A 26,595-nucleotide genomic window follows, 5' to 3' on the forward strand; every position below is an offset into this window, starting at 1 on the left:
TTAGTTTATTGTCAACACCGTCTTCCCTCCTCCCTCCCCTCTCTAAAGCATTGACATTTTTCCATGGTTCAACAAGCATTGGGAGCCTCTGGGATTTTATCCAAGTGGTGATTATTTACAAGTGAGTCTTGACAGTGTCAAAGATCTTCTCAGAAATCCCATGCTGAACTGACATATCTCACTGGAGTAACATTGAATTATTACGGTGTAATTAAATGTGTTCCGGCTGGTCCCCGGGTGAGGTCCCACCGATTTATTATGATTCCAGATGAGATACCCCAAATTGTTAACTTCCTGAACAGGACCCCAATTTTGTTACGCTCTAGGGTGAGGAGGAACGAGCTGCCCCCCCCTTCTTTATTCAACTTTCCCCAGTTGGTCACAACAAGGTTAATTTAAAAAGGAGCCCTTCCCTCATGGATACCTTTTCCCAGTCCAAATGTATTTATGTTTTAGAAGGAGCAAATTTAACCAGGTTCTCTTGAGTCAAAGAAAGAGTAAGTTTATTAGTTACTAAAGAAACCCAAGAAAAAGTAATAAAAACGCAACACACATGCACACAGATTAGAAATGAGAAGTTGAGTCTGAAAATAAAAGTTAAAAAAGATATACGAATCAGTCTTTGGCTTGTCTGTGAGGAGTAGATGGTGAAACGTTGTGGCCGTTAAGTTGAGTGATTCCGGTAGAATTGACTTTGGCAGTTGAGCAGTTGGTTTGGAGACACTTGGTTCTGCAGGTTAGCTAATGGCGCTGTTTCCTTTTTGACTGTGGCTTTGCTAACCTGCCTCCAGCTAGTGAATGAGAGAGAGAGAGAGAAAGAGAGAGAGAGACAGAGATGAGTGAGGCATTTACCTACAGGGCTGCCTAGTTGCTGTTCTTCTGCTGTGACATTCACAGGACACACTAGCACACCAGAACTAGAACACTAAAACACACCAATCAGGTTTGCAACTGGCTTTTTAACCCATTTTCTTGTGCATTCCTGGAAGGGAAAAAAAATAAAATGTCTTTCGCTTAGAATTTGCTTTCTTTTAATGCAGACCATTTCTACATTCAGAGCTATAACTCAACAGGAGATTGTTTCTGCTGAAATGGTCATCAATCTCCATTGTCTCTGCAACTACAGGAGAATAACGTGAAGTCTTTTACATTACATCTCTCCCTTTCAAGTGTCTCTGTCTGAAGTGGGCCTTGACACCTTTTTAGGGGCGACATTCCAGGGCCTCTCTGTACTAATCGGTCAAGTATAACCCACATAGTAATTTTCCAGAAAGGGACTTTACATTCTCAGCCAACTTTTGCTTGTATATCCTTTTTTTAAAAAGTTTAATACGCCCATAAGTAATTTGGGCTGTGATCCACTGTCGTGACAAACGCAACAGTGCTAAGGAGAGCAATTGATTAGGCTTTGGGTTCCTAGCAATTATCATGTGACCCTTCATTGGTGTCAGCTATGTTTCCCTCTTTGGACCAATAGCCTGCTGACAGATGTACATGGCATTTTGCCTGGGGTTCTCCGAAACTTCGTTTGAAACCTTGGCAGGCGTTCAATATAAATGCTAGAAAAATGGCACAAAAGGCTTTTTGTGTTCCCCCTTCAGGGTTTCCACCAATCTTCTGTCAAAGTTGCAGCAGTTTCTAGCCCCTAGTGTCCATGCTCTCACACATAACAAATACGTTTAAAAAAAAGAGATTTGAAAATGGTGCAAATAAATACATTAAAATATTAAAATAAACATATTTCTGATTGCAAACATTTTGTCACTATTGGGAAACGTCCAGGACATTGTTCATGGAGCTATATTCCAACAAGGGTTAGCAACTTCATGAGAGAAACTTGGAAATAAAGGGAATTCGTAGGAATTTGTTCAGCATCTACATTCTAACTATAGAGTCATTGGGTGAGGTAGTAGTCTATCCCTCTGCCTCAACACAGAATGCAAGAGAGAAGAGAAATAAAAATAAATGTGAAGAGAAAAGAGTGAGAAGTAAATACATTAATATATTAAAATAATCAAGCTTGAGTTTAAAATCATCAAGTTTCAAGTTTACAAACATTTTATTAGTATTTGAAAGATGAATTCGGAAACTCAAACATATACCCCAATATGTTTTGAACAGGGCAAGGGAAACATTTGAGCCTTCTGCATTTTACAGTATGACTGTGTAAATAATTCAATGCACAGAGTGCAAGGCTTAACTTGGCATCAGCCCAACTAACTGAAACGTAATTGCTTTTATGGCCTCTACCCAGCATTTTAGAGAAAAAGGCAGCTCTTTGTGAGCCCTGAATTTGCAGTAAATCAACATGTAGTCTGTTGCTTTGATATAGTTAAGAACTATTTCAACCTACGCTGCTGAGTGCAACAGGCCTCTAGGGTGACTGCCCTTTCGATTGGCATGAGTTCAGATCAAAATTGAACTGAATTTGAGAATCTGAGACAACTAGGCTTCTTTGACTACTGAATGCTCTATTATTTCTGTATATCTCAAAAACTAATGTCGTCATTTCTATGCTTTGTTAAAGAGAAAAATTGGAAATGTCTTGGTCCTGCCTGGGTCTTTTAAACACACACAACTCATTTGAGTTGCTGATCCATGCTTTTATCCACCTTATAGCTGGATTTCTCCAATACTCTTCTTGCCTATCTCTGCTCTTGCACAACCATAAACTGCAAGTTATCCAGAATGCCACAGCTTCCATTTTCACCTGCTCTAACAAGTCATTCTTGATAAGCTCCATTGATTTAACTCACTGGCATCCAAATGTAAAATACGTTCTTAATATTAATAAAATCAGACAATCGGCATTTCATTACTAGGAAGTTTAAAAATCAGGCACATCTGAAAATTGGTTTTCCACTAAATGAAGTTATACTATAGACTATATATGGCTGATGTGTTGCGGGATTCCACTCCACTTATTAGAATCCAATGCATTAGAATCATGACTCTTTCATTCTATTGCTGTTTTTGCATTGATATGAAAACCATATTGTATTAGGACAGGTACCAAAGGCTTTGTCAAAGAGATAGTTTTAAGAAGTGTCTTAAAGGAGGACAGTGAGGTAGAGAGGCAGAGAGGTATTGGGAGGTAATTCCAGAGTTTGAACCTGTGTATCCTAGTTCCACTTATGCAATTTAGTTTAAAATAATGTTCTTAATTAACCCATTACATGCCATTTATCTCTGCTCTCTGATGCCTCACTTAAGGGGTGAAAAGCCCAAGGTTTGTCCTCAGCACTCAGTTCACTAACATGACTTTTCCTCGCAATGTCTTCAGAATTTTAATCTTTTTCATGTGTCTCAATGACCGCAAGAATACAAGAATTAGTATCAGGCGTAGGCCATTTGGCCCCTTGAGTCTGCTCCACCATTCAATAAGATCATGGCTGACCTTGTTGTGGTCTGAACTCCACTTCCCTGTCTGTCCCCCATAACCCTTGACTCGCCTGTTGATCAAAAATCCATCTAACTCAGCCTTGAATATATCAAATGACCCAGACTCCACTGCTCCCTGGGAAAGCGAATTCCACAGACAAATGACTCTCTGAGAGAAAATAACTCTCTTTATCTCAGTCTTAAATGAGGCAATCCTAATTTTTAAACTGTGACCCACAAGGGGAGACATCCTCTCAGCATCCATCCTGTCAAGTGCCCTCAGGATCTAATGTTTCAATAAAGTCACCTCTCATTCTTCCAAACTCCAATAGGTATAGGTTCAACATGCTCAAACTTTCCTCATAAGGTAAGCCCTTCATCCCAGGAATCAGTCGTGTGAACCTTCTCTGAAATGCTTCTAATGCAATTATATCCTTTCTTAAGTAAGGAGACCAAAATTGCGCATAATACTCCAGATACAGTCTCACTAAGGTCCTGTACAGCTGTAAGAACTCTTCCCTACTCTTTTTACTCAATTCCCCTTGCAATAAACATCAACTTTCCATTTGCCTTCCTAATCACTTGCATATTAACTTTTTGTGATTCATGTACCAGGATACCCAGAGCTACCTTCACTGGTCAATATAGGCATTGGGATTCTTACAGTTCCACACTCTATAAGATTGGTTTTATCGGCAAGCTTGTAAATAAGGCCTGAGCCATTTGCTCACCATGCAAGCTTGATGCTGAAATAGGGCACATCAAAGGCACGCTGTGGGATAATGGCTACTCTGATCAGATCATTTTGTGCTGTATATCACGCAAACTCATGAATGGGCCTAAGGCTGTCACTTTCGGCCCTAAAATGTGCCCAGCCTACCTCAGATTATCCTGGAAGGGCAAGGTATCTCAAAAATTTGAACAGCTAGCTGTTTCACACTGCTGCTATGCAGTAGCAACATGAGTGGTATTTGCCACTAACAGGATGCTGCAGTCAAGACAAAAAGACGTTCTGCCTATCACACAAATGAGTAATGTGGTATGTGAATTTCAGTGCCAGTGTGATGTTAGGTATGCAGGCTGCACGTCCCAAAGACTGGCGGTTCATATCAAACAGCATGTCCCAGCCTTTGTTCACAACGGACAGTGTACATACCATACCCAACCAGCCCTTGCTTGCAAAGCTCAAAACAGTTTCCAACATTACATGTGGTTCCGCGATTGGATAACATTTGCTAAATAATCCTCAGTGTGCTCAGAATTACGCTGACAACCAATTTAAGATTGTCAATTGGTCTTGCTGTGTGGCACATTTGTGTGTACTGGAAGCTACATATATTAATATACAGGGCCCTGTTCTTTGCAGACAGAAAGAACATGTACATACATTGTACCAGTTTCAGCTAAACAAAATAAGTTACAGCCATTTACTGACTCATTCCTCAGAGCAATACCATGACCAATCAGGGTCAAGCTGCCTGGTTTAAAGTTCAAACAATGCTTGTTTGAGTTAACTATCAGTCACCATCACTGGTGCATTCTCCATGGCAATGCCACTTGCCAACCAGTCAGCACTCTCTTCACGTACAGTTTAAATTGTTGTTTTCCCCTTATATTGGTATTCTAGCGAAGTATCCTGATGAGTGCAAAACAAAAAGCTTAGACATGTCTCTTTTTTCAGCAATACTCAACACTCAGAACTCTCTGTTCTGCTGTTCCTCCCCATTCAAATAATGTACTGTTTCTCTATTCTCCCCACAAAAGTGAACAAGTTCTCATTTTCCCCATTATACACCATCTGCCATTTTTTTTCCCACTCACTTAACGTATCTAAATCTCTTTGTAGATTCTTTATGTCCTCTTGACAACTGACTTTCTTACCTATCTTTGTGTCATCAGCAAATTTAGCAACCATACATTTGGTCCCTTCATCCAAGTCATTGATATAGATTGTAAATAGTTGAGGCCCCAGCACTGATCCCTGTGGCACTCCACTGGTTACACCTTGCCATTCCAAAAAAGACCCATTTATCCCTAATCTTTGCTTCCTGTTAGCTAACGAACACTTTATCCATGCTAATATGCTACCCCTACACCTTGAGCTCTTATTTTGTGCAATAACCTTTGATGTAGCGCCTTATCAAATGCATTTTGGAAATTCAAGTACACCACATCCACAGGTTTCCCTTTATCCACCTTGCTTGTTACTTCCTCAAAGAACTCTAATAAATTAGTCAAACATGATTTCTCTTTCACAAAACCATGTTGGCTCTGCCTGATTGTATTATGATTTTCTAAATGTCCTGTTAATACCTCCTAAACAATGGATTATAGCATTTTCCCTATGAAAGATGCTCGGCTAACTGGCCTGTAGTTTCCTGCTTTCTGTCTCCCTCCTTTCTTGAATAGAGGCATTACATTCGCTATTTCTCAATCTGATGGAATGTTTCCAGAATCTAGGGAACTTTGGAAGATCACAACCAATGCATCTACTGTCTCTGCAGCCACTTCTTTTAAGACCCAAGGATGCAGGCCATTTTTTTCCGGGGGACTTGTCAGCCTTTATTTCTAATAGTTTTCCCTGTACCTTTTCCCTAGTGATTCTGATTGTTTTAAGTTCCTCCCTCCCTATTACCTCTTGACTTTCAAGCACTCTTGGGATTTTTTTGTATCTTCTACACTTAAGGTAGACACAAAATACCTGTTTAACGCTTCTACCATTTCCATGTTTCCCATTATTAATTCCCCAGTCTCACCCTCTAACGGACTAACACTCACTTCCGCTATCCTTTTCCTTTTTATATATTTCTGCAAACTCTTACTATCTGCTTTTATATTTCAGCTAACTTCCTCTCATACTCTAATTTCTCCCTCCTTTTTTCTAGTCATTCTTTGCTGGCTTCTAAAAACTGTCCGATCTACCACTAATCTTCGCATTATTGTATGCTTTTTTTACTATTTGATATATCCTTAACTTCCTTAATTAACCAGGGATGGTGCATCCTTCTCATGGAATCTTTCTTTCTCAATGGAATATATCTTTGCTGAAAGTTCTGAAATATCTCCTTAAATGTCTGCTCCTGTTTCTTTGCTTTTAACCTATTTTACCATAACTGGTTATAATTAACTGCTTCATTGCTATTCAAGTAAACTTGTGCAAATTCTTACAGCCTAACATTTCATACGGTTTGTTGCAAAATTTCCCACAATATAAGATACCATAAAGGGAGTCTTCAAAGCTGGCTGCTCTTGAATTGGACTTTTTGGTTGTTGTTATTGATGATAGACATATTTCCTTACTCCATTTTCTATATTATCTTGTTTCCCACCTCCAACCTCTTCCAATACAATTGGCTTTAGAGATTTTTGTTCGATTTACTCATAACTGCCTGATTCCCACTTTCTGAATTCAATTATTTTGCAGTGAATTCATAGTATCAGTGTTATACTAAAACAAAAACAAAAATACCTGGAAAAACTCAGCAAGTCTGACAGCATCTGCGGAGAGGAACACAGCTAACGTTTCGATTCAACTACATATAGTTGTTCGATTTGAAACGTTAACTGTGTTCCTCTCCGCAGACGCTGTCAGACTTGCTGAGTTTTTCCAGGTATTTTTGTTTTTGTTTTGGATTTCCAGCATCCGCAGTTTTTTGCTTTTATATCAGTGTTATACTGCCTGATCTGAGGCTATCAAAGATGAACCACTTGCACTTGAAACAGCACAATCCAGCAGGCATTCTGCCAATGTACGAGCTCGCTCAAAATGCCTGATGTTGAACCTAATAAGGCCTTCCAGGCCAATCTATGCCACATGTTCCTGAAAGACTGATAACCATATTCAACCATCAAGTAGGTACTGACAGTTGTAGTTGATGTAAATATTACCACTAATTTTGTTTCATGACAAAATTATTCCAGTCCCAGTGACATTAACCATCTTACTGCTGCATCAAGGAACTGACAAAAACTTTACTAATGCACACAATAACCCACATTACATCCCCCCTCTCCCCTTTGAATAGCAGCTTCAGCATGACAGGAACATGAATTTATTTCCTATTTTTGACTTTCCAACGGATTAGAACTGATTGATTACATGTACATAGTTATTCATCTACATCCATCATCTTACACAACCGGTAAAGAATTACACTCCCTTAATGTTTATGGCTAGCATCTGTGACCATTGAAAGCAGGTATCGCAGATATAATGCTTCCTTCTATTTTTGCATGAAAAGGTATAAATGAAGCAGTGAAACATTTACTTTAAATTATTATGGTAGCAAACAAGCATCTATTTACAACACGGCTATTCACTGTAGCATAATATGAGTGCCTCCAGAATGCCAAAGCAGGTCTTCAAATTCCACAGTACTTGACTGTAGAACCAAGTCACGTTGGACCTCCTTAGTTGCGACTTCAGACATTTTGAGGGAGCTCAAACATGGTATGAAAAATGTTCCTTCTAACTACTGTTTGCCATGTATGACTCCTTTAATGTTGATGAGCAGCTATGCATGCACGCATCTTAAAGAGAACTTAGTGTGTGGCTTGTTTGTTCCTTGCGCAGCACATTCCCAATTGCTATGCGACTGTGTACCTGCACAATTCAGAGGGAACATTGGCGTGAAGGTGATTTCATGAATCTGTCCATAATTTTCTGTTCTTTAAAACAAACGGTTGGATAATTATCTGAATTGCCTACTTCCATCTCTGGCAGGCTACATATAGTTGTAAAATTGCCTTTAATATGCCTTACATGTAGCTTGCTATCACATTTTATAATATTGCAACAATCACTTCATTGATCAATAACATGAACATCAGGGGCCTGGGGAATTACATTGAACATATAGCCCAACTAGTCTGTGCTAGTGTTTATACTCCATGCAAGCCTCCTCCTGATCCTTCTGCCTCATCTCAGCCTTTCAGCATACCTTTCTATTCCTTTTTCTTTCATGTGCATGTCTAACTTCTGTTTGAAAGCATCTAATATATTTGCCTCAACTATTTGTCGTGGTATCGAGTTCCACATTCAAATCACTCTCTGGATAAAAGATTTCCTCCTTATTTCCTGTTGTGATTTATTAGTAACTATGTTGTATTTATAACCACTTGCTTTAGATTCTTTCACAGTTGGAAGCATTGGGTGGATTCATACCACCTCCATCTTTGGAAAGATGCTGAGGCCATTTCTGGGTCAGGAACCTGAACCCCCGAGTAGCGCCATTTTACTGGGCCAACCAATTAGGAGCCTGTGACTGGGATTGCCACTCAATTAGGGAGAGCAGGCTTGATGAAGCATCTGAGACGCTAATGAAGGATCAGTATTTAAAGGAAAAACATACACACAGTGGCAGCACTGTATGGCATGGTTTGCTCAGTGAGAGGCATGAAAGAGGAGAAGAATGGATGAGAGGCCAGGAATGGCAGCCTCCTGCTTTGTGGATCCATTTCTGGGGGTGATGTTGGAAGCAGTCAGGGCATGGAGGCAGGTCTTTTCTCCAGAGGATGCCAGCCAACCTCATCAAGTAGACATGGTTGGAGGTCGCAGAGGAGGTGAGCAGCCAGAATGTGGTGCAGAGGATGTGATTCAATGCAGGAAAAGGTCATTAAGGCCCAGCAAGGTGAGTACCACAGAGCCCTCACCTGGCAGAACCTCACCTTCGTTGCAGTCTGCAGCACAAATAACCTCTGAGGCACACCATTTGCAGCACCCAGGCTCCTCCTTAACACTCCATTTTCAGAGACAACAAGACTTTCACCCTCAATCTGCTGATCTATCACTCCCCATCCTGAAGGTCATGCCTACATTCTGAGAAAAGACTATTCTAACTCTCTGCCTTTTCTCATTGCAGGAAGCATTGGTGGAGGAAGCTCTGGAAATTGGCAGAGTGGTATCATGCAGGTTGCAGCCAGTGGAGAGATGGGGTGGCACAGAGACCATGTACAAGTATTATATATCACAATGCCACTTAGCACTCATTTGTCGCCCATGTTGAACCATTGTCGCCAATATATTAAATCTGATGATCTGCAAACTGATAGGAATTGATCTCTCTTTCACCTAATGCAACACTGATGAATGTTTTTTACCTCATGTAGAGGCATTGCCAGAGGCACAGCAAGAGATAGTGGAGGAACTCTGAGGATGCGCCATCACATGACTCATGTGCATCCTCCAACAGTGCAGATACACTCACCTTGGTGGCTCCAACATCATAAATAGAAAGAGCATTGCAAGGTAGGAGCACTTTGCATACAAAGAATAACAGATGCTGGAGGCAGAGACAACTATGGAAAGTCCCCATTGGAAGCCTCAGGAAGCATCCAGATGGGGGTCATACGCTAAGCAGGCACTTCTAAAACAGCAAAGGGAAATGTGTGATCATCTGTCCAAATTCCCTGAGTGAGTACGATACCTTGCACCACGAGTGCCATGATGTCTCAGGTATTTGAGCATATGACCACCTCTATTGAAAGAGTGGAGAGTCAGTTGTAAGAGGCAAATGATAAGATGCAGGCAGACAACAATGACTTCATATGATGGCAGGGATATTGAGAAGCAGCGATCAAACTTCGCCTGAAGACTACATTCCAATGCAGCCAAGTGTTCACCCACACTTGGGCCTGAATTTTGCGCTCATCGGGTGTGCGCGATTGGCAGGCCTGGGAGCGAACGGGAAACGGTCCCCCGACCACGATCGGCCCTCCCCCGACCACGATTTCATGCTGACCGGCCAATTAATGGCTGGCCAATGTGAAAGGCGCTGCCGGTGGGGGTGGGAAGAAAGTCAATGCAGATCAATGTCACCGCGGGTCCTGGTGAGCACTTCCAGTGAGCTCCCTGAAGGCAGAGAGATGCCTCAGGGAACTGCAGACCTCCAGATAATAAAGGAAAGCACAAAAAATGCTGCACAAAAAGTCCATGCAGCACAATCAAGCACCTGAAAGCATACCTCATAAAAAAACAGCCCCCAGGTATTTCTTTCTATTTTATATCCTAACTGAGATTTCATCCCACTCTTGGATGAGGTTTCATCAAAAATGTAAAGCCTGCCTGGCCAATTGGCCCATCTGCCAACCGTAAGGTTGGACTGGCCACGAAAAGTCACTTGCAAGTGGGCCGTTAATGAGCTTAATTGCCCACTTAATTGTCGGCGGGCGGTCTTCCAACTTCTGTGCAGGCCCGCCGAGCAAAATATCGTGCAAGTGCTGATGATGTCCGAACACTCACACGATTTTATGCCCGTTCGGGTCGGGGGCGTGCCCGCCCGGTGGGACGTAAAATTCTGGTCTTGGTCATGAACAAAGCAGGAGCCGGAGTAGGCCATTCAGCCCCTTGAGCCCGCTCTGCCATTTAATAAGATCATGGCTGATCTGATCGTAACCTGAAATCTGCATCTCACCTACTCCCGATAACCTATCACCCCCTTGCTTACCAAGAATCTATCCACCTCTACCTTAAAATTATTCAAAGACTCTGCTTCCACCGCCTTTTCAGGAAGAGAGTTCCAAAGACTCACGATCCTCTGAGAGAAAAATTTTTACCCCATCTCTGTTTTAAATGGATAACACCTTATTTTTAACAGTGACCCCTAGTTCTATATTCTCCCACAAGAGGAAACATCCTCTCTGCATCCATCCAGTCAAGTGCCCTCAGGATCTTAGATGCTTCAATCAAGTCGCCTCTTACTCTTCTAAACTCCAGTGGATACAAGCCTAGCCTGTCCAACCTTTCCTCATAAGGCAACCCACCCATTCCAGATATTAGTCTGGTAAAACTTCTCTGAACTGCTTCCAACGCATTTACATCCTTCCTTAAATAAGGTGACCAATACTGTACACAGTACTCCAGATGTGGTCTCACTAGTGCCCTGTACAACCGAAGCATAACCTCCCTACTTTTGTATTCAATTCCCCTCGCAATGAATGATAACATTCTAATAGCTTTCCTAATTGTGTGCTGTACCTGCACACTAGCATTTTACGATTCGTGCATGAAGGCACCCAAACCCCTCTGCATCTCAGAGCTCTGCAATCTCTCACCATTTAGATAATATGCCTTTTATTCTTCCTGCCAAAATGGACAATTTCCCATTTTCCCACATAATATTCCATTTGCCAGATCTTTGCCCACTCACTTAACCTATCTATGGTTCCAGGGAAGTGGACGTGGGCGCTGAAAGGGAAGAGGTAAACAAAGATGAAAGCATCAGCGGATTTCCTCCAGGTATTCCCAAGGCACGGCCCATGCCCTCGGCTCCTCTGTCAGAACCACAAACGCAATGTTCTGCCCCCATGGCCAAGGCCGCCATCATGTATACAGGCAGGGCTGCCTTTGGTGGGGTCTTCACAGGACCTACAGCCCAGAGGATATCCACCACGAGCTTCTAAAGTGTCAGAGCATGGAAACAAACAGGCTGCTCCCAGCTCTACTCCAGCCAAATAGCACCACACAGGAGAGTAAAAGGACATGGAAATAGTCTTAGCTGTACAAAGAAGATCAATTGGGTACCTATTCCAAAGTTAGGGTCACATGAAAAAAAAATATTTAAGAGGCATGTGTTTTTGCCCACTGCCAAGTGTCATGGTGTTGTTTCTGTTCCACTCCATATTGACCGTGGAGAGGTGAATGTAAATGAGTGGCATCAGATGATGATGCTAGGCTAGAAAGTAATGGCTGGACAACTCTTTGCAGTGAGATTTATTTGTTGGAAAGGGGTGGTGGGTGTGGCCATACTGTCTGCCACAGGGCTCCAGACGGTATGATTGCCCTGCTGAGGCCACCCTCAGATGAAGGGTGTCAGGATGAGTGTGTTGTGGGCTTCTCCAGCAGGCTGGTCAATGGCAGCAGGCATCAGCTGCACTTCTGAATGGTCATGCTGTGCCAGGCTATCCTCCTTCTCCTCTTCCAGCTTCAAGGAAGCTGGTCTATCCCCAACATCTTCTGGCACCAGTTCTATTCCTCTTTGAAGTGCAAGGTTGTGTAGGGTGCAACATACCACCAGTATGCAATATTGAAGGGTACCCCAAGAGCAATCAAAGTACCTAAACTGCATGGCTTGCTCTATTTGTACTTGACTCTGATTGTACCTCCTGTGTGCTTCTGTGGTGGGCTTACAGGTGTCAGCAACCATGTCTCCAATGGGTATCCCTTGTCAGGAGCCATTTACTGAGGTTTATAGAGGTGTGAAGAACTGAGGCACCTGAGATTCAGAAAGGATAAAGTTGTCATGGCATCTTGCCAAGGCTTCTACCTCCTGACTGATGCAGTTTTGGGCTGCGGGTTGTGAATCCTGCAGATGTCAGTGACTGAGACCTGGAATGAGTTGGATGCAAAAACATTTGAGAGCTACCGTTACCTTGACTACCACAGGGGTTGGGTGGTGCCTGCTTCTACTGGCCTTTGGTCTTCCTCCAAGAGAGTGCAGAAGCCAACAAGCACCTGTTGTGAGGCCACAGCCTTTGGTGGGACTGCTGCTCTGTATGATCCAGGAGGCTGACCATTGGCCTGTAGATCCAGTGCTGTGGATAGCGCTTTCGCCTAGGTGCTGCCCTGAGGCCATCCTGTCTGTTGTGTCCAGGTAGCTGTAATCTCTCAGTTCTACTTAACTGCTTCTGAATTGTATACTCCAGAAATTAATCCCAGTTTTTTGTTAACATTTTTAATTGCTATGGTAAATTGTGATGCTGCTTCTAATGCTTTGCTTACCTGTATCCGTGGGTCTGTATCCCTTTACCAACAGCACCCCCCAAACACACACCATCTATAACCTAGAAGGGCAAGGGCAGCAGATGCATGGGAACACCAAGACCTGCAAGTTCCCCTCCAAACCACACACCATCCTGACTTGGAACTGTATTACCGTTCCTTCACTGTCACTGGGTCAAAATCCTGGAACTCCCTCCCAAACAACACTGTGGTGTACCTACATCACAGGGACTGCAGCAGTTCAAGAAAGCAGCTCACTACCACCTTCTCAAGGGAAATTAGGGCTGGGCAATAAAAATACTGGCCTAGCCAGTGACACCCGTGTCCGGTGAAAGAATAAAACAAAAAGATCCCTTTGCTCTTCTACCCCATTCAGTTTATCTCTTAAGCTGCAGGTGATTTTCTAGTTTTGCTATCAAAGTGAATTACCTCACATTTATCTATGTTAAAGTTAAGTTGCCACTTAACTGCCCAGTTAGCAAGTTCTCCCTATTGTCTTTTTGTATTATATTACATTCTTCTTCAAAGTTCGCTATACCCTCAAACACCTGCCACACACACCACCATCCTACCAGTTTGGCATCACCTGCAAATTTTAATATTGAGTGATTTTTTTCTGAAGTTCAAATCATTCATGTAAATTATGCATTACAATTGTGCCCTACTCACTGACCCCAGACTGAACGTTTCCATTTCACATCGCCTTCCATTGTCTCTTGCCAAATCTATCTAGCCAGCTGTTTTGGCATGAATTCCTTGAGATCAGTTTTGACCTTTGAGTGGCTGACTGGCACACTTGCCAGCTGGTCACCATAGCCAAGGCAAAGAGGACACTGCAGTCTGGGGCAAACAGTGCCATACTGCCATACAAAAATAATTATAAACTTATCTCAGCTGGACCACTTTGGTTCCATTACTCGGTTGGCGTTTGCATGGTGCACACCTCCGAGCAATTTTGACCTAAAATGATAACAAGGTCCAATGACTCCTAAATGTACATTAAAAGGGGCTACCGCCTGAAACTTTGGGTGTTGAGCGACAAGCCCCTTTCAAAATGTTGATGTTAACAGCCTGGTAAGGCTATCAATGACTTTTTGAGGGGATTACTGGCCCGTTAACTCCAGACAATAGATAGGAAATTGATCCCAATGGGTATTCGTTCTCTTTAAAAGCTTCACATGTGGAACTATATTGAATGCCATTGAAATCAAAGCTTGCTATACAATCAGGGAGACTTCACCAACTAATTTGAGTAAATAATCTCCATATATACATGCACCGTGATGTTTTGTTTGCAGATAATCATGACGACATCTCATTGTTACCTCAATACCCTTTACATTGATAATGGTGATACCATGTAAAATACTCTTGAATAACACTCCAGTGTGTAGGCAGTCTGTAAGTGAACAGAGGCTATTTGTCCTGTTAGTGAAGTTATTAAGTGATGAATAGTAGGTATGAAAGCTGCTGTTATCTCATTAATTACATACCTTTCAAACTTATTGTTATTGCCAGTACTTACAAAGTTAAGAGGTACCCTAGATCTCAATTTACTCAAACTAGACACATGTCTCCAAGGCAAACTGATTTCAGTGATTAGGTTCTATGCATACCACAGTTACTTTGCCTGCTTCATGCATGATCTAATTTCACATACCTGAACAACAACCTTGGATTAACCTGCTAATTCAAAACAGGAGTTTTGATTAGTGGGCATCAGTAGCTCAAATTCATTATCACATGCTTTTTCCGGAGACTTCATAAAACCCATTTGACGGATTATCTTTGCAGATAGTGCTTTTTGATTAGTGTTCTGAAATTGAATCACCTTGAGCAGAAGACAGAGGTAAGCTGCATTCAAGGAAAGCTCTGGTTTGACTTTCTTTTAATTTAAATTGGATACAGAAAGAAAAATTGATATTGGTGATGACAGAACTGATAACACAATAATGCTTTGGAAACTTTGATTTAAGAGGTTAATTGTAAAATTATCATTCAAATCAATCTCTAATTTTGGGTTAATCTGCTTCAAGTCTAATCTAAATTAAGATTAAGCAAGACTAGATCAATGGAGATTCCCTTCATGAAAATTTGTTTGACAAGCCTATTTTCAGTTTGGTTTGAGAGAAGTGCTAGAAGGCCCCAGGAAATAGGATGATGGAGCAGGAGCAGTAGAGTTAATCAACTGCCTTGATTTTAACTCCTCCCAGCCTGGGGACCAGGTTTTAACTGGCTTTTCTGGTACTGTATATATGTATATATTTATAAATCTAAACCCTAGTCTTTTAAGCTATTAACTCAAAAGGACTTTGAATCAGCTTCACACAAATTTCTTGGCTGCTTTATTAAGAATCATGATGGGAATGCATCTCCATTCTCTCTCTATGTGTCTCTGTAATCTTTAAATAATACAATATTATAGAGCCCAGAAGCAATCGAAGACTTCAGTGTTTGTCAGACAAATATCTTACTGGTCCTATGGTCATGGCCCGTTCACTTATTATCCATCTTATTGGCTGTAGTACAAAGTTTTGTCATTTTATTGAGCCTAGTTGAAAGAGTTGCTTACTCTCGACAGATTTTATTCTGCCTAGCTATTTTTTTGTAGATGTAATTGAAGTATTTAGCCCAGTGTTTTTAGGCACAGCTGATTTTAGCTATGCTGAATATTTCTGAAACTTTCATCCAATACAATAGCTACTTTTCAAACATATTTAAACTGGAACTGATAAGTGGAAAGGAATGGTCCAGTTTCAAACATAAATTGATCTTCCAATTGTTGTCTTATGAATATTTTGTGTTCTATATTTGCTCATGAATTTAACTGCCAGTAAAGATGACAATAAATAAACACCAGTGTTTCTCAATCATATTTATGCTAGCTACAATCGTCCCAGATTGAAAGAAGTAGATTAAATAGTGACAAAGTGATTCTTGTGCTAGTTTCCATTGACTGACCAAGTGTGCAGTGATTGTGAGAGTATTTTCCTTTCTGGATATGTAAGCTGCATACTGTTTCTGTTCCACTTTTCTTCTGGTCATGGAAAAATCAGCTGGTAACGGGTCCAGATTTAAATGGGAATTGGAACTGGTCCCAGTTGAGCTACTCCCAGTTGAATTATTTCCACTTCATCAAGCTGCTTCTAGTTGTTTCCAGTTAGTCTGGTTAAATTTACTGGCCCTGGTTGATCTTGTATAGGAACACTTTGACCATGGGACTGGGTAGGGGGTGGGGCGTTGTTGACCATGAGAGCAGGGGCTGGGGTTTTGGTAAGTATGGGGGATGGGGTTTGAGAGGGGTGGGGGTTCTTTTAATTGGGGCTGGGCCTGGGATTGCAATTTATCTAGTTGAGATCTTTTGCTGGCAGGCTCACTCAATTCTATTGCCACTTGGATCACTCAAACTCACCCTGCAGACTCCCAGGATCAGTTTCCACAGGCTGTCCTAGAAAATACAGGACACAAGGCGAAACAGTCAATGGACAATCTCCTAAAATGTGGGACAGCTCGTCACCCTCCGGCTAAGTATTCAAAACTTACAAAAAGGAAAATCTAGAAAATTAATTCACTCTGTTCATATAAATATCACTAATAAATGCAAACAAAACCTACAAATAATGTGCCTGTGTGTGCTGTAGTAAAATATAACTTGGCTGGACCGCACTGTAAATTTCAAATTTTATTGTGATGCATAAAAATACAAAGCACATGATGCAAAAACCAAATAAACGTGCATGAACAAAAGAAATAAACACAGTTAAAGTGTAGGAATGTTAAATTGCAGCAGTTAATTAAAATACTGAACTTAAGTATTTACATTTACAAGTTGAATACTTCACTGGATTTTTGTCTCTTACTGAGGTGCTGAACCTTCTTGGGTATAACTCTCTTTCTTGAAAGCCTCCTCCCTGGGTCTGGAGGTGGCAGTGAAACATGCTGTAAAGTAAGAGAAAACGTTTAAGCTTGAAATTAGTTGTGGACTTCCAAAACAGATCTTCAAACCAGCCTCCTGCTGCAAGGAATACCATTCTCTATGTTGCCTGCAATAAAACAGCCTGCCAGTCCACCAGACCAACAGATGCCAATAGCCAAAAGGCAGGATATTCCAGCCCCACCTGCTGCCAGGGTCATAAGGTCCCGCTGAAGGTCAATGGACTTTTGGTTTGGCCGCAAATCTCCCGTGGCGGGACCCGCCACAATAGGGCCAGAAAATCTCGGCCGAAGTCTTGACAAATTATGAATTTGTCCTTTGGCTGTGTGCCTTATTCCACATTCCCTCTGGTATCTCAATGCTACCTGGTAGTTTTACCTTTAAGTAAAATCAGGGACATACTCACTATCTTAATGTAAAATAGGTTCACCATAGACTCTACATGAGATTATTCAAACAGTTCAGTCTCAATGAATGACAAATCATTAGTGATGGAGGCAAGTTTAACACTGCAGCTACCGCCATAATGATCTGTCAGTTTTTGCTGAAACCAGCATTGATTTTCAAATGTTTTGAAAATTAATTCTAAGAATCATTACCTTGTCGTCACTTGTGTTGTACAACTGCTCACTGGCTTCTTTAGGCTCTGTGTAAGGGGCTTGCTAACTCTGCCTGGGTGGTGCAGGCATCTCCAATGCTCTTTCCTTGTGTGGTGCTGGTGCATCACCTCACCTAGCAACATGATGAAAAATAATTTGCAGCATTCATACATCAGTGTTGGGAGGCCATTGCACAAATCCAATTCACTCTATTATCTGTTTCTGACTAGACAGGGCTGCATTAGTCATAAAGGCAGGTGCACTATGTAACATGAAAATAACAGTTTTATCTCATCTATTTTTAACAGTTCCACAGTTTCCTCTTGTATCTTGTGCTTTATAGCCTCCAGCTGCTTTTTCTGGGACTGGGAGGCGATCAAATCTTCCTTGCAGCCATTCTCTCTTCCATTGTTACTCCCAGGCCTCTGTTGCTGGGAGATGTCTCCTTGGGCGGGATTTTCCGCAGCCATGATCTTCCGGTCCCGCTGCAAGTCCCTCATTCCGGCTGGGAAGGGTCCAACCCACAACGGGGCTAGAAAATCCCAGCCCTTAATTCTGCCAGAGAGAAGATATTTTTGAAATCATTTAGCTTTGATTTGAGATCTCATAAGACATTCGCACCAGAAATCAATGAGAATATATTTACCCTGGCTATATTTTCAAGTGCTCTCTTTGTCCAATGTGGGCGTACTGTCACTGCTGTTGTCCTGCACAGCGCTGTTCACAATCTTGGCACCCTGAACATTTTGCCAGTCTGTACTTGCTGTCTGATCTCTTCACAGGTGTCTATGGATCAAGAACAATTTAACAGCATTACATGGGATATTTTAGATTTACCTGTCTAGTCATTTGGGGCATTCTATCAGGCAAATGGTTTGCATGATTCACAAATCTTCTCACCCTTTTTGATGAAAAGAAAATTGCTTTATATCTTTGAAATCTACCTATCAGAATCATAGGAAGTTTACGGCACAGAGGCATTTGGCCCAACCTGTCTGCGATGGTGAAAAACAAGCCACTTAGTCTAATCCCACTTTCCAGCATTTGGTCCATAGTCCTGCAAGTTACGGCACTTGTGGTGTATATCCAGACAACTTATAAATTAGTTGCAAGTTTCTGCCTGTACTACTCTTTAAGGTAGTGACTTCCAAATTCCAAAAACCCTCTGGGTGAAAAATGTTTTTCTCATCTCCCCTATAATCATTCTACCAATCATTCCCCCTAGTCACTGACCTCTCTGCTAAAGAATTGAGTGAAACTCCAAGGAGAATTAACAATTGGCTGAACAAGGATGAGCTTAGAACTCGAAATCCACTTTCTATTCTACCTCTTGTAGTTTGCTGCTGTTTGATGGGATTATTGCACCATACAAGGATTAATGCTGCTGATGTGATGCTGTACAGTTTGACAGGTGTACTGTTGATCAAGGAATTAATTGTGGCAAACCCTGATGGCGTTAAAGAATCAATGAAAAAAGAGATCAACCTGCAAAAAAGAGCAAAGATGTTATTTAAATGTTTAAATAAGTGATATTAAAAGAGATCCATAGTCTCAGACCTGTCCCCAGTAAAACTGTCAAATCCTCCCCCTCCTCGTCACAGAGAAAAATTCAAAAAATAAATTTTTTGTTCTGGCATTGGAGGCAGTTTAAAAAAGATCTACTAGGCTGAGTCCTGGGATGAAGGGGTTGACTTATCAAGAACGGCTAAGCAGGTTAGGCCTTTATTCATTAGAGTTCAGAAGAATGAGGGGTGATCTTATGGAAATGTGCAAGATTCTGAGGGGGCTTGACAGGGTAGATGTTGAGAAGATGTTTCCACTAGTGGCGGAATCTCAAACTAGGGGACATAGTTACAGAATAAGGGGACGCTCATTTAAAATTGAGATGCAAAGGAATGTCTTCGCTCAGAAGGTAGTGAATGTCTGGAATTCTCTACCTCAGAGAGTTGAGGAGACTAGATCACTGAAAGTATTAAAAGAGGAGGTAAATAGATTTTTGAAATATGTTGAGGACCATGAAGAGCTGGCGCAAAAAAGGGGTTGAGGCTTGGGCCAGATCAGCCATGATCTTATTGAATGGTGGAGCAGGCTTGAGGGGCCAAATGGCCTACTCCTGCTCCTATTTCTTATGTTCTTACTGATGTGTAGTCATTCAGATGAATACTTATATCCAGTGATGCATGACTGTCACTTGAGGTCTGAGTGAGGGGTTTCAGATTAGAACATGCCAAGCTTGCACAACGTTCTTAGTTTCATCAATGCAAAAAGTGCTGGGAAACTGTGGCATGGCCTAAGTCACCTATTCTATAATTTTCTCTTTCTTTTGCTCTCTTCTCTATTATGTAGCTGTGCCAACACAGGGATGCAAGACTTCAGGAAAATCTGATCCAATATCATTATGGAAAATCTTTTGTGCTTTAGAGGAGGTTTAATTAACAAACTGTCATTGCTAAGGTGTGGGTCTTCTGTATATTTTTGCATACAATGGGACTCTAATCACTAATCTTAATTCTTGTGAAACATATATGTTCACTTAATGTTCTATCTGGATGGAACATGTCTGGAACTGCAATTAATGTTCTATGGTCAGACTCACAATTTAAATGACAATTTTTCTTGTTAAAGGTGAACATTATCAGTGAGGAATACAAAATGCAGCAACTCAAGAGAAGTCTATGTGTGGGACTAATTGGGCTCATAGTATTCATCACTATGGGTACGTACTCATTTACTTAGCTTTTAATTAGCTCAGAGGAACTATGTACAGCAAAGCTCCTTTCAAATGAACTCCTTTTTAAGGAGAAAAATAAGCTTTTAATAGATCTTCCAAAGAAATGGACTATAAAAAAGATTAATTAAACGGGGTAGTTCAAAATCTTCACCTCTGGGATCTAAATTGAACCTCACCCAGACAAAATGGAAAAATTTAAAGCAGATAGAAGATTCCCACCTTAGGCCCCTATCAAGATCCAGTGGTTTCAATGGAAACCTTCAATATAATTGTAAAAGTACTGTATGTGCATCTCAGAACTTATGGGGTGGATTCACTCCAGAGTGGAATCTGGGGATAATCCACAGCTGGCAATGGAATGTGCCATTTGGCCACATGCTATTCTTGCCAGGAAATTCCCACCTGAAACATTTTAAGGACTAGATCAGCAGGCTGTGGCTGGAAATTGCCGCAATGTTAAGCTGGGCGACTAGCAACCAGATCGGACAACTGAGGCTGGGGGACATTCTGTGGAACAGGGCAGATAGAGCAACAGTGGCTCAGGCTAGATTTGTGCAGCTGGGAGGACTTCTGCTCCTCCTGGCCTCAACTCAAGATTTCCATTTGATGGTGGTTGGAGAATGTGCCATGCTCATATTGCTTAGTTAAATCCAAATAGATCATGGAAAGAAACCAGATTAGCATTTTAAATGGGCCTACTGTCTGACTCAGGGGCATGATGCAATCACCCAATGCTAGAGCCCAGTGGACATTACTGTGGCCACAGGTGATCATTGGGTAATAGCTCTTTGCCAAAGGGTCAGGTGGCACATTTTCTATTTTTCAGCGTCTCCCAATGTCACTTGTGACTAATCATCTGGTTTGAATATTCTATTCTGGCATATTTGTATAATTTTCATCAAACTCAAACTAATTGCTTCCAAAGTGATGTACAAGATCTAGTTTAGTGCAATTGAGCTGAAAATAGCACAGCTTCTGATTGCCCATCCAAATACAAAACATGTGCGTGAGCTGCACTTCAACTGCAATTTTTTTAGACAGCTTTGTCATACAACAATTTTATAGTAGTTTGTGATAAACCCAAGAAAATCCAAAAATTTAATCTTAAATACACGAGATTAAAGCTATGTTATGAAAATTATGTGTGAGAGGGATTTGATCCTGTAAGTCATATTTTAATTACGTTTTACATATCTGTAAGTATAAATCATTTTGTATAGGTACACATAGATCTTTATGAGGATCTTAATCAGGTGATTGTTAATCTGAACTGTATTTGCCACTGTTTTTGACAACCTGCTGTAATCATTCAATTATTCATGTTGAAATCGCTTGTTGGGAGAATTTCTTCATGAAAATCAAAACTTTCCCACTGATGTGCACAAGGAAACATGAACTGTAGAGCTACCCACTGGAGCACAGACTGCCTTTTCCACCTGATACTTTCAACCATAAGCAGTCTGGAAGCTATGGTACTTACTATCACCAAGAAGATTGCAGGTGTTAACACACTCCCTTTTCAGCTTTGGAAGCCAACCCTGAAACCAGTCCTGACTGATATAAATGTCTGAAAAAAGCAAAATACTGCCAATGCTCAAAATCTGAAATAGAAACAAAAAATGCTTGGCAGACCTGGCAGTATCTTTGGAGAAATAGTTAACATTTTAGGTCGTGACCTTTCATATGAACTGAGGAAAGTTGGAAACAGGGGAGGCCTTTTGTTCTTTTTCCACCCTCCTCCTTCACAACTCCTTAAAAGTTATTACAATTCAAAGGCCGGAAATTTCCGGCCCCGTTGGTGTTGGACATCATGGTGGGCATGAACGGACGATATAGCGAGAAGGCCAAAAATCGGTTTCTCGCCACTGTGAAACCAGTTTGCGATCATCTGCTCCATCCATCAATGGTGGGCCACCTTTCCCACCACCGCACATCAGGAACATCATTTTAATATATCTGCATATCATTTTAAGTCCTGCTCGCCAGAATTATTCCCCCAAGTCAAATTTACCGCCCACATCGGCAGGAAAACACACCGGCCCAGAATACATCTTGACAAGTGTAATGTGCAGAAGTCGGGACTTACCTTTAGGGCTTTGCTCATATCCCGGACATCCGAGCAGCAGAAGATGCTGGAGTCCTACAGCTACCGGAGCCGGGAGGAACACGTGCATCGCATACTGGGTGGATTTTCATGGATATGTGGCTCTGCCACAAAGCAGCTCACGGAAGGTGACAGGTCTCCATTGATGTCTGGGACGTTCTTCAGGATATCAGGGTCTTGGCCATGGCCTGCTACAGGTGATCAGGGAGGGAGGAGGAAGGTCCAGCTATGAGTGGGAGAGGAAGGTGTACTGGGGAGGAGAGTGGGAAAAGAAGGCCTATGTTTGTCTGGGAGGGAAAGGTGTACCAGGGAGGGACGAGTTTGGGAGGAGTGGAACAAAGCTGCTGGGGGTGGGGAGTGAGGTTGGGAAGGGGGGAACGAAGGTGTCGGGTAGGTGAGGTTGAGGGAGAGGGAGTAAGAGGACAGGGAGGAAGGTGTAAGGGAAGGAATTCTGAGGTGGGAAGGAATCCAGGGGGAGGAAGGAGTCCGGGGGAGGAAGGAGTCCAAGGGAAGGAAGGAGCCCGGAATGGGGAAGGAGTCCGGAGGGGAGAAGGAGTCTATGGGGAGGAGTGAGTAAGGGTGGAGGAGTGAGTAAGGGTGGACGAGGGACAAAGCGGGGTGCTGTCCAGGTGAATGTGCAAGGGAGGGCTCTATGGAGTCGATGACTGCCTCCTGGGGAGTGAACTGAGGGTGGACGTGGAAGGAGGGAATAGTGAGAATGAGAGGGGTCAGAGTGAGTGGGTAGGGTGGGGGAGTGAGGGTGGTGGTAGAAGGGATGGTGAGAGTAGTGTTTGGGGATTCAGAGGCAGTCACTGACCCGGGGTGGGAAGGAGGAGGTAGAGGGAGGTCACTGTGGATGGGGGTGGGATTCTCAGGAAGATAGGGAACATGCACGTTCACCTGGACAGAAAGAAAAGGGTTCTGGATGGTAGGTGACAGTGGGGAGGTGGAAAGTGATGCTGGGGGGGGTTCAACAGTGATGGAGGAAAGGACATGGGGGAGGGGAATGGATTGGGGAGCTGAAAGCAAACCTTACAAAGACCATGTTTCTGAACTTGAAAGTGAGCGGAGCCTCGTGTTGGGTGGGCACACGTGCTACATGGGAGTGTGATCTGTGGGTGGGCGGAGTCAGCTCAGATGGACAACTGAAAGAAAACCCCAGCAGGCAGCATTGAAAATGCTCGGGACAGTAAGATGAGTGTAATGAAGGAAGGCTCCGCATGCGTGGGAGAGTGCTTGCATGATGCTCCGAAACGCCCTGCCACACACACACACACACACACACACACACACACACTTCCCTCCAGAATCACTCATGTTCCAGCTGCATGTAGCTGAACTGCTAGTCTGGGAGGGCAAGGAGTGGGGGGAAGCAGGGGGAGGACTCACAAAGCCTGTGAATTAAGCTGAAAGACACCATTTCAATCAAAGTGAATATATTTTCAGATTATAAAGTGACAAAATGAGTTCACCTGTCAACCACTTGTGATCTGAAATTCTTAACTTTTCTAGGCCTACCACTTCTTCTAGGTGCTGCTCTGACATCCACAGCAGGGGTGGAGACAGCCTGTGCAATGGTTGGCCCTGTTGTCTCTGATGGCATGTGTCCGCTAAAGAGCCGAGGTCTTAAGGGCCCCGGTTTGTTTTGGCTGTCCTCTCGTGGGCGAGATGCTCCCTCTGCAGTGACAGAGGACAAGGTTGAGGGGTTATAGGAAAAGAGGACTCGGGGGGGGAGGACAGCCTCTGCAATTCCTGAGTGGATGACACAGGGGTATCCAGCTGCCGCACTTCCTCCCTTAGGTTCCCAAGGGCCCCGGCCTGACTCCTTGAGGGGAAAAAGCACCTGGAGGGACATCAAGGGGCCCCGTTTCCCTCATGTTGCCACTGCAGGAACTCGCCCATGGTTACCATGATGAAATGCAGGTCTATGCGTATCAACACATTCTGCCAGACCAGGGTCTAACAGCATCTGCCATCCTCCCTATGGAGATCTCCATACGCACACATGTGGACACCACTTCATCAGAGAGCAGGCTGACGCACTCCTTCAACTCCTGTGCCACTCTGTTGAGGGCTTCCAACAGCTCTGTGTGATGTTCACCTGCCTTCTGCTGACTTTCCACAATGAGCTGGAAGGCCAAGTCCAGAGGTTCATCGTCTGACTCGGACCTCACAGAGCCTCCTCCCCAGCAGTCCTCCAAGTGCCGAGGAACTCGGCTGAACCTGCCTCCTCCTCCTGTGGACATGTGTCTGTATGGTGACCAACAGATTATGAACCCAAGCCTTTCTAAATCTAGGATCAACCAAGGTGTGTGTCTTTGCACTAGTGGAGGGTGTGGGTAAGCGCTGTTACGGGTCTTTCAGGCTGCTTATTTCCAGCTCTTCAATGGCGGAGGTGTCCTTTGGCTGGAGGTGGGGACGTGGATAGAGCTGAGGGATTGGCTGGCTGAGGGTGTCGGTCACTTGGCAGAGCTCCCTGTGAACCAAAGTAGAGATAATGAGTGCATGACAGCAGAGTCAAAAGCAGGAGAGAGAGCATTCGCAGTTGCGTTGAGTGAGGGATAATGTGGTACAAGATCCTCACATGGGTATTCATTGCTGACCTCAGCATCGCTGCAGGCAAAGTCCATGTCCTCACCAGTCAGCGTGATGGCATGTTCCTCAAAGTGAGTGAGGTGCTTAATGTGGGCCACTGCACTCCTGGTCTGAGACCTCGCCTTGTTGTTGTGAGCCGGCTTCTCCTGCATGAAAACAGATGGAGAGAGTGTGAGCCGGATGCATGGCACTGCATGGAATGTTTGTGCAGTGAGCGGAGCCATGGACGGGATGAAGATACGATCTCCAGAGGGTATGAGCCTGATGGAGATGTTAAGGTGGGTGTGAGAGTTAGTGGTGTTGTCCCTTGAGGTGTGAGATCCTTGTGGATGTGCTAGGAAAACTGAAAGGTCTGAAGGTGGATAAATCACCTGCCCCAGATGGATTACACCCCAGAGTTCTGAAGGAGATAGCTGAAGAGATAGTGGAGGCGTTAGTGGTGATGTTTCAGGAATCACTGGAGTCAGGGAAGGCCCCAGCGGACTGGAAAATCGCTAATGTAACCCCCCTGTTTAAGAAGGGAGTGAGGCAAAAGACGGGAAATTACAGGCCGATTAGCCTGACCTCGGTCGTTGGTAAGATTTTAGAGTCCATTATTAAGGATGAGATTTCAGAATACTTGGAAGTGCATGATAAAATAAGGCAAAGTCAGCATGGTTTCATCAAGGGGAGGTCATGCCTGACAAATCTGTTAGAATTCTTTGAGGAGGTAACGAGTAGTTTAGACAAAGGAGAGCCAATGGATGTTATCTACTTGGACTTCCAGAAGGCCTTTGACAAGGTGCTGCGCAGGAGGCTGCTCAGTAAGATAAGAGCCCATGGTGTTAGAGGCAAGGTACTAGCATGGATAGAAGATTGGCTGTCTGGCAGGAGGCAGAGAGTGGGGATAAGGGGGTCCTTCTCAGGATGGCGGCCAGTGACTAGTGGAGTTCCGCAGGGGTCAGTGTTGGGACCACAACTTTTCACTTTATACATTAATGATCTAGATGAAGGAACTGAGGGCATCCTGGCTAAGTTTGCAAATTTTACAAAGATAGGTGGAGGGACAGGTAGTATTGAGGAGGCAGGGAGGCTGCAGAAGGATTTGGACAGGTTAGGAGAATGGGCAAAGAAGTGGCAGATGAAATACAATGTGGGGAAGTGTGAGGTCATGCACTTTGGTAGGAAGAATAGAGGCATAGACTATTTTCTAAATGGGGAGAGAATTCAGAAATCTGGAGTGCAAAGGGACTTGGGAGTCCTAGTCCAGGATTCTCTTAAGGTTAGCTTGCGTGTTGAGTCGGTAGTTAGGAAGGCAAATGCAATGTTGGCATTTATTTTGAGAGGACTAGAATATAAAAGCAGGGATGTGCTGCTGAGGCTTTATAAGGCTCTTGTCAGACCACATTTAGAATATTGTGAGCAATTTTGGGCCCTGTATCTCAGGAAGGATGTTCTGGCCCTGGAGAGGGTCCAGAGGAGGTTCATGAGAACGATCCCAGGAATGAAAGGCTTAACGTATGAGGAATGTTTGAGGACTCTGGGTCTATACTC

The sequence above is a fragment of the Cetorhinus maximus genome, chromosome 4 (assembly GCF_964194155.1).
Source record: "Cetorhinus maximus chromosome 4, sCetMax3.hap1.1, whole genome shotgun sequence".
NCBI classification, from domain to species: domain Eukaryota; kingdom Metazoa; phylum Chordata; class Chondrichthyes; order Lamniformes; family Cetorhinidae; genus Cetorhinus; species Cetorhinus maximus.